Source organism: Echeneis naucrates, chromosome 3 (genome assembly GCF_900963305.1).
Source record: "Echeneis naucrates chromosome 3, fEcheNa1.1, whole genome shotgun sequence".
In the NCBI taxonomy this organism is placed as follows: Eukaryota; Metazoa; Chordata; class Actinopteri; order Carangiformes; family Echeneidae; genus Echeneis; species Echeneis naucrates.
The window spans coordinates 20,381,457-20,390,077 of NC_042513.1; positions in this window are offsets into that span (position 1 = coordinate 20,381,457).

Here is an 8,621-nt window from a genome sequence, read left to right on the forward strand (position 1 = left end):
GCAAAGACGATGCATCGTCTTCCTAAGATGAAGAGGTGAAAAGGAAGTCATTCCTTGAGTTTAAAGAGACTTTTCTGTCAAATATAGCATGGTCCTCAGTAGCTTATGACAAACAGCAGCTTGACAGACTGTGGCGCTTCATCTTCTTTCTACGACCACAGAGTTCACAGTTTCTCACACGTGTCATTGCCTCGACGTTTCAAATGTTTATCCCGCCGACAATAAAGAAAATCATCCAGGAAATGAGTATGGTTTAAGAAAGGTGGAGGATGCTGATCTACCAAATGAACTTGGGAAGCACAGTGGCGTAGTGGTTAGTGCTGCTGCTCCCGCATTATGGAGGTCATGGGTTTGATTTCCAGTGGGGGCAGATATGTTATGAGCTATAAAATTAAATGTAAATATATATAATTATTTCAGTATTTAATTCATTATTTCATGGTCCTGTTGCTTCATAAATTTATTTTATCTGTCAAACTCACCCATCGAAGTTTGACCCCGCCACCGAGCCTTCACTAAGCCCCGCCCCCCCTTGGTTACTGTTGCTATGCCAGGTTGTTCTCTGTTGTCTGAAGTTCGGTAGGAAAATGTCCGGTCAGCATCAGTCCGGTGATCAGAAAGGAAAAGAAAAGAGAATAGGAAAATAAAGAGTTAAGACATTTTCTGAATAAATATTTTTAAAAAGGTGGTGGCGTTGAAGCTGGGAGGAGAAACGTAGAGCAAGGTAAGAAACAGCGCAGTTAGCTCGTAACGTAAGCTAACTGACCGGCTCTAATGCTAACGTCCGTTAGCCTAGCTTGTATGAAAGCCCGACACAAAAACGTTATCTTTGACAGAAACAGCTGAGTTTGGTAGCTCCATCAGAAAGGAAGAGACAGAGAGGAGAGGGCTCCAGCTGCAGACACAACAACACACACAAGGTACAGGACATTACTCGTGTTTTTTTGTGCAGAAAGGCAGAGCTGTATTCAGCTGTGAGTGATGAGGAGTTGGACCGTGTTGTTGTCAGTGATGTCCACAGAAGACATCCAAACTCTGGATACAAGCTAATGTGTGTTCAGGTAATAATACGACCAAGATGTATAATGAAGAATGAGCCGATCGTTATGGAGAATAATCCAGGTAGGATGAGGATTATACATCGTGGCCATATTCTCACCTGGAACACACACACAGGTGTGTTACAAAAACAATTACAATTAAAAACAATGAACAAGCAAAGTTATACTATCTTAAAAGTAGCGTAACGAGAGCATCGACAGAAATGTAGTGGAGTAAAAAGTACAATATTTGTCCTTCAAATGTAGTGAAGTGAAAGTAAAATTATCCCCCAAAAATAATACTCAAGTAAAGTACAGATACTAAAAAACTGTACTTAAGTACACTACTCAAGTAAATTTACCTCGTTAATGTCCACCCCCTATACATCACTTAATTTATGCCATAGTCATCCAATCTTAATCATATTGTGACACCATAGACTGTTTGATTTGATCAATTAATGATAAAAAATATTTCTTGGGTTTTCACAATAGAATGTTTTTATTGGCAGTATTAGAAATATACTTAAAAGACAATGTAATGCTTTCATGAATAAATTATTAATTTATGTCTTTGCTGCTAAAAATTCTACCAAAACATCAAATATTAGATGTCGGTTATCTCTTGAATTTATCCTTTGTCTGGATTGGTGGACTCCGCATTTGCAGGCTACGCTCTGTGTTTGTCTTACTGTCCACCCCTGTTGATAATTAAGTGTGGGCCTAAGTGGAGGGGGGCATGCCTGGGTATTGAACCCACAGCTTACTTGCTGTGAAGCAACAACGGTAACGCTTTTGTGCTGTCTCTGGCCAAACTGAATTTAGATTGCTTGCTGCCATGATATCTACCAAACAGCACAGACACACAAACACACACTTGTGCAAATACTGTTTTCCATTTTCCATTAGTTTGTAGTCTTAAATTTGTCATTTAATGACCAGAGGTCTTTGGTTGTGTGACCTTATACTAAGGTTATAGTCCTGCTGCATATGTTCACATTTATAATTTATTAGGAGGATATGAAAATTTGATGGCCTCTGCAGACATGCTGTAGAATCATTCTACATGCAAATACTGAAGGAGGTAGATCGAAAGGCATCATTTATTTGAATGAGGATCTGCTAAAGTATTAACAAAACTAAACTAAATCCAATATCGGTGGAAACAGATTCAACTAAATCTGAGTCCTTCTTTCAATTCAAAGGTATTGTTGGTATATTCTCTTCTTTTATTGTCAGCGAGGTTTGTTTTGGGTTTTTTTTTATGTTTTTTTGAAGGTCTGGCCACCTCCAAAGCTACCATTACTGGTGATGAGCTTTACTCACCTTCTGTCTTTTTCAGGTCTCTCCACTTACTTGTGTCAGTACTCCAGCCTTTTCATATGTGCTAGTTATCCTCAGTGATCCAGTGTTTCACCTGTTTCTGTTTCCTGACCTTGCCTCTAGTGTTGAACTGCTTTCCTGTGTACCAACCATGATTTTTATATTTGAGTCCGCTGCCAGTATTTTACAGTTGAGCAGATATCCATTCTCCAGCCACCTTCTTAGGTTTACTGCTCATTAATGCAAATCAATCAGTGCAATTACATGGCAGCAATTTAGTGCAGGTGAAGATGATCTTTTGTTCAAACAGAGCACCAGAATGCAGAAGAAAGGTGATTTAAGTGACCTTTAATGTGGTATGGGTGTCAGTCTGATGGTCTGTTGGCTGATTTAAGGAAGTGCTTGCATACTGGTATTTTCATGCACATTTTCACAGTGAAAATGTTGTGTTGATGCCAGCGGTCAGTGGAGAATGGCTTGTTTCAAACTCATAGAGCACTACTTTCTACTTCCACCCACAGTTTGCTCAGGACTGCCTTTGAAGCTCAGTAAGTTTCACAGTGCCTGAGTCTGACCCTAATGCCCAGCCTTCCAGAAGGAGGGATTTGTGTGGACCTAAGACTTCAGTTCAATGCAGTTTTTGCCAAGCATACACTCACCTGCCTGTCACTTAAAAACATAACTTTAAGCGTTAATAGAACTTAATAAATAGGTGAGTTATACAAAACTTTTGCATCTTTTTATGTCTGTTGTAAATTTGAACATTTTAACATGGGAGTCTAAGTGAACTGACCCACTGCTGCAGCCAGACTCTAGCAGATATCCAAGGAACTGGATATGGAACAAGGTTTTGGTTTTTAAAAGTCCCAGCTGCTCCGATGAAGCCTCTCACCTCTTCGGATAGTGGGGTCACATTGGGCAGTGCTGTCTGAATTTTTGGAGGAGGCTGAAGATTGATGGAAAGGAGCAGAAAGCACATTCAACTTTCCCAGAAAAAAATAAGGGCGTAAAAAAACATTGTAGTGTAGCAGGACCTTGGAGAGCCATTAGTTGATTGAGGGCTCCTTCCTGCTTTAGTGGCTGCAGTTGCTCATCCATTTACATTGTAGAGGGGATATAATATGACTACCTCTGCCTCTATGTTTACTCTAGTAGGCAGCCTTAACATTACTCTCTTATGACTGCTAATATTCCAGTTCGTGTGTGTGCACACCTGCACTCATTTGTTTCTCTCCATTAAATTCTCGTGCATCGCAGCACTTTAAGCCTGCACTTTGTTATGATTATAGATTCGTGTTTTTATGAATTCTACATTCTGATACCAATTACCTTGTTCATCGGCTCTTGCTGAGCTCAAGGTTTTGGAGAAAACTTTGCAGGGCCTGCACTCCAAAAGGAAGAACCTATGTTAACAAGCGTTTTGTTTGTTGAAGAGTAATAGGTGGACTCAGTCAGTGAGAAAATTCATCACTGTTTCATAATTTTGATCTGACAAAAGCTTAAGACAGACTGTGTCAGAATGTTGCGAAGATGAATAAAGTAAAAATTAAGCAAGGCAAAGGAGCCCTTCCTTTGCAGTCATTAGTTCTTTTACTACTACTACTTCCTGACTCTCTCTTGTTGTAAAAATGCCCCAGCTAATCTGGCCCATTAACACTTACTTAGTACACTTATTTGTGATACTTATTTTTTTCAAATGTGCAGTGGCCCACTGGAAAAGCTCCAACTAGTCTTGGTAGCCAGTCTTCATATGCATCTAACGTGAAGTTTTAGTTTCTTTATGAAAGCATTTGTCTACCTGAAGGTCATTAACTCAGCAGTGGGTCGTTAAGTCAGCATGGGAAGTCACACATCTGGGGAACTGCACTAAACACTAGAGTCGTTGTAAAAATTGCTACTCAAAATTTCTTCAGCTGGACACAACCACACCAACACTACAGGTGGCAGTAGACAGGAAGATTTATTTGACAAAGTGATTGTGTGAGGCCAGGGGAGTGCAGAGTGTCATGGAGTAAACAGGCTGTTGTGGGTCAGGTAGGTTACTGCGGCGAGAGAGAGAGACACTGTAAGACAGAGCAACAGGTGAGAAGCAAAATACAGGTCTCTGACAGGATATGTAGACAAAGAGTCAAAACGCAAAAACAAGTTTTCTAGGTAAGTGGGCCTGGGTGTACTCCCTACTGCAGGAAGACAGAAGTCTGGTTGTTTATTTGATGTTTGGAAACAAATAATCTGAGGAGCTGGTAGCAAAGACTAGGGACTGTTTTGTAATCCAGATTTGGAGCTGTTAAAGTAAGTCCAGGTTAAATCCTGGGTTTTCCATCCTATGAAGCTGGATCACTTTTATCCAGATATATCACCATGGTAACTCATACTGAATGGCTAAAATGGGTTAGGGTCAGCAAGCTATACTGGAGATTGAGATCAGTGGGTAGGAAAGCCCCTCCCTCTGGTCAATCTATTACATCGCATTCGTAGGACGACCCTATGGAGCTTGCACAATATTGTCTGAGGATCCTCAGAAGAGCAAGAGTTTTCAAAGACAGACAAAGCCTGTTTGGCCCCTCAGGGGAGCTTCTCTATGAGAGGTACAGATTAATCCGATGGACTGAGTTCCATCTGTCGGTTTTTAGAGCCATATGATTCCAGAGATACTCAGAGGAGCAGTGATGCTCCACAGACTGTCATTACTTTAGCTCAGAAGTAAACTTGATGTAGAGACCTAAACAAGAACACTGCGGTTTATCCACGAAGTCCCACATGATTAATGGGTTTGCTGTTTCCCAATACAATTATGGCCTCTCTCAGGCGAGAGAGAGCTTTTATGATACAGCAGGGAAATTAGATATCGGAATCAAAATCAGGAATACTTTATTTATTCTGTGGGGAACTTCTCTTCTTTACTCTGGTATAGAAGTAGAGAGAAAAATTTAAGTATTGTAAAAATATATTAGTGATTATTTTTAGATATGTGACTGCATGATTGAAGTTCAGAAGTTGGAGTTGGATATTATCATTTACTACTGATTTTACACGGTTGGCATTATTTTGCCAGCAGTCGTTCCATCCTTTGAAAGCTGTTTTCTGTAAAACTGTTAAATCAGTGCAGCTTCCAGTTTTTATTATGTTCTTAACGTCGTTGTAGGCGTTGTAGGACTGAAAATTGGCAATGAGGATGTTAGGTTAAGTGAAGCCAGATCACTGGAACATTTCTTGCTAATTTCATTTTTTGGTACAGGCCCCACTGAGGCACACCCTATCTGCACACACATACACACACACACACACACACACACACACAGACACATACAAAGACCAAAACAAAACGGGGACAAACAGAAACACCAGGAAAGGGAATGCAAGAAACTCAGGGAAAACAGGAAGACAACACCTCGCCCCAAAAAGAATAGGATGGGCGTTTTGAGAAGAGTCCCTGGGCTGCAGTACAGTGAGCACAACTCCATCTATGAAAACTGGCTGTTACAGAAGTCAAGTCCAAGAAAATAAACATGTTTATGTTCTGACTCATGAGGGCATTTAATGTGTTCATTCAGCAGACAAAGAAGATCAATCAAAATATGCTATTCGGTTCATCATGGAAAATGTTGGTTATGATGTTTTTCATAAATTGATCTCTGCCTCTATTATTTTTTCCATTCAGACTTTTGCGAGTCCCCTGACAGTGTGGATGTTCAGCACAACCCCCTCATGTAGCAGCTATAGCAGCAGGAGCTGTATTGGACTTGTTACATCGATATGTTATCTAATGTAAACACTGCAGCCCCTTTATATTGCATAAAGCTGGTCAGCACAATACAGTTCTTCCTCGGGGCCTCATAACCTCCTCCTCTTTAAACTCTTCTGCGCTCAAGTGTGCTAAAGCCTGCTCTCTGTTTCTCTTCTGCTATTGTTTTAGTCTGTGAGGTCATATCAAAGTAGACTACGAGAGAAAGCAGTTACTATGCGATACACTTTTGTCAAGTCTTGACAATCGTGTTACATCTAAGTCCCAGGCTTCATTAAAAAGCTTGAATTTCAGGGCGCTGGAGCCAAAGGTGCAACCTGTGCAGTTTATCACAAGACAAGAAAATTCTGACAAACAACCACTCACACACTCATGACCATATCCAGGAGCTCAGATTCAAACACGATATTTAAACCCTTTTAGTTGTGAGGTGATGAGTGAGTGACTGCTAACCACTGCACCACCACTGTGTCAGGTACCTAGTCCATAAAACCGTTATTTGCTGACTGTCGTGGCTTTACACTCTGCGATGTGCCTCCCTGTCTCTTTTGTTTCTGGACCAAAGTTGAATGAGTTTAATGAGTGCTGATGTCAGTAATAACTCTTGAGCAACAGCAAGAGTACACTGGGTGTGATTATAACTGTATGGAGGAGAAGAAGAGTACAAAGATGATAATGTGATTCCATTTCTCATTTCATTAAGATTATTACATATATTTGACAAGCAGATGGCTACTTATCCTGAGACCACATATCCAGATTCTGTAATCCTGATCATGTTGTATATGGATCACAGCTCACCCTATTTTGGAAGTGTTCTATTCTGTTAGACTAGTTTTGAGCCTTGATTAATGGTATTTATGTGATATCATAGATAGATGATTGATGTGCAGTAATTTAGTCTCTTAAGCAGTAATGAAGTCTGGAAAACTTTCCAATGGTCACTTTTAACCACAATAACATTAAGGCAGTGGAGTTTTTATGCTCAGTACATCTGTCTGATGCAGTTCAACTGTAAGGTGTGAAAAAGAACCAAGGCCAGGGCTGCTGGTAGAAACAGATTTCAGAGGAGCTTACTGGGCAAATGAATGTTTTAGTGTGCCACTTCAGGTTATGACTGATGTTTGAGGTCTGACCATTTGTGTACTGAGGGAAAGTGAGACTAACATACGCACAGCACAACACTGTGTGTGTGTGTGTGTGTGTGAGAGGAGACAAGGGTGCTGTTTCTCCCAGACACATTCTGTTCCAGTTCTCCAGGCTCACCAGATGGATCCCATTACACCCATTTGTGAATAATCTACGCTACACGCTACACACATGCACGCGGGTGTAAACAATATCCGTACACACAAAAAGAGATACACTTTAGCACTACACACAGAAGGAGCATATGTCATGTAACAAATAACAGTGTGTCAACATTTGCTCTACCACTGATCTGTGTTTATATATATGTGTGTGTGTGGTCCATTTGTGTGTATATAATGTGTTCTTTACACTCTTGCAAGTCTTCACATTTGTGTTGTGTCCCATGCACTTCACCTAGCACACATACATTGCATTTGTTTTGGTCTATGGAGCTGTGTGTGTGTGCGTGTTTGGGTGTGTTGAGATTGATTTTTGTGCTTTAGGAGGTGACAGAAGTGTTCATGCAGTTTAGAGGGGGAGACTGTAATCCAGAATATATTTTCTGTAGCTACCATTGATAGATCTCCCTTCACATACAACTTCTAGATGGAGGCTGCACCCAGAGAAGCCTGCAGAAGGTTCAACTGTTTATTTTCTCCACATCTGTGTACAGGCTGATGTACAACATTAATATTTACTTAGCAGTAAAACATTAAAAACTACATTTCCTTGACTATTTTGATTGTTCAGGTTGATTTATCATAATCATGATACATCCTTGGATGAAAAACAGAGCCTCACATATTTCATAGGATGCTGTTCCAGCCGATTCCTACTCACTTGGTGCCGTACCAGTTGGCAGTATAGGTCTGCTGTGAAGGGTGTTGTCTAGAACAAAAAGATGACAACTATCACATGTATACAGAGGCTGAATTATCTGTGGCTGAACCGCAAGAAGAATCAGCCAACAAAGCTTTGAAATTGTCCACCATTAGAAAATTTCTGTCTCTTCAGGAAGGTGTGTGCTGCTCTTCAGGCCAACAGCTTTGTGAAAACCTAACTTAACTTTTGTAAAGGATGATACATTGATACAGAATACAGACCTGAGCTGTTCGGTGCACAGCAGGCGTGCACACTTTAGCGTCACCGACCTGCATTTTTTCACTCATGTCCTCACCAGATTGGCTAGATATTTGATTGGCAGTCAGGATTATTGATGCGGTTAGTTCTCACAGCCAGCATATCAAAGGAAATACAATGATGCTACACCCAAAACGTCAGCATTTCTCAGTGTATGCAAGCAAGAAAGTAGCCTGTTCATTTATCATTCTCAGAGTAACATCACAGCTCCCACTGTGGTCCCCAGTTGACCCTATTCAAAC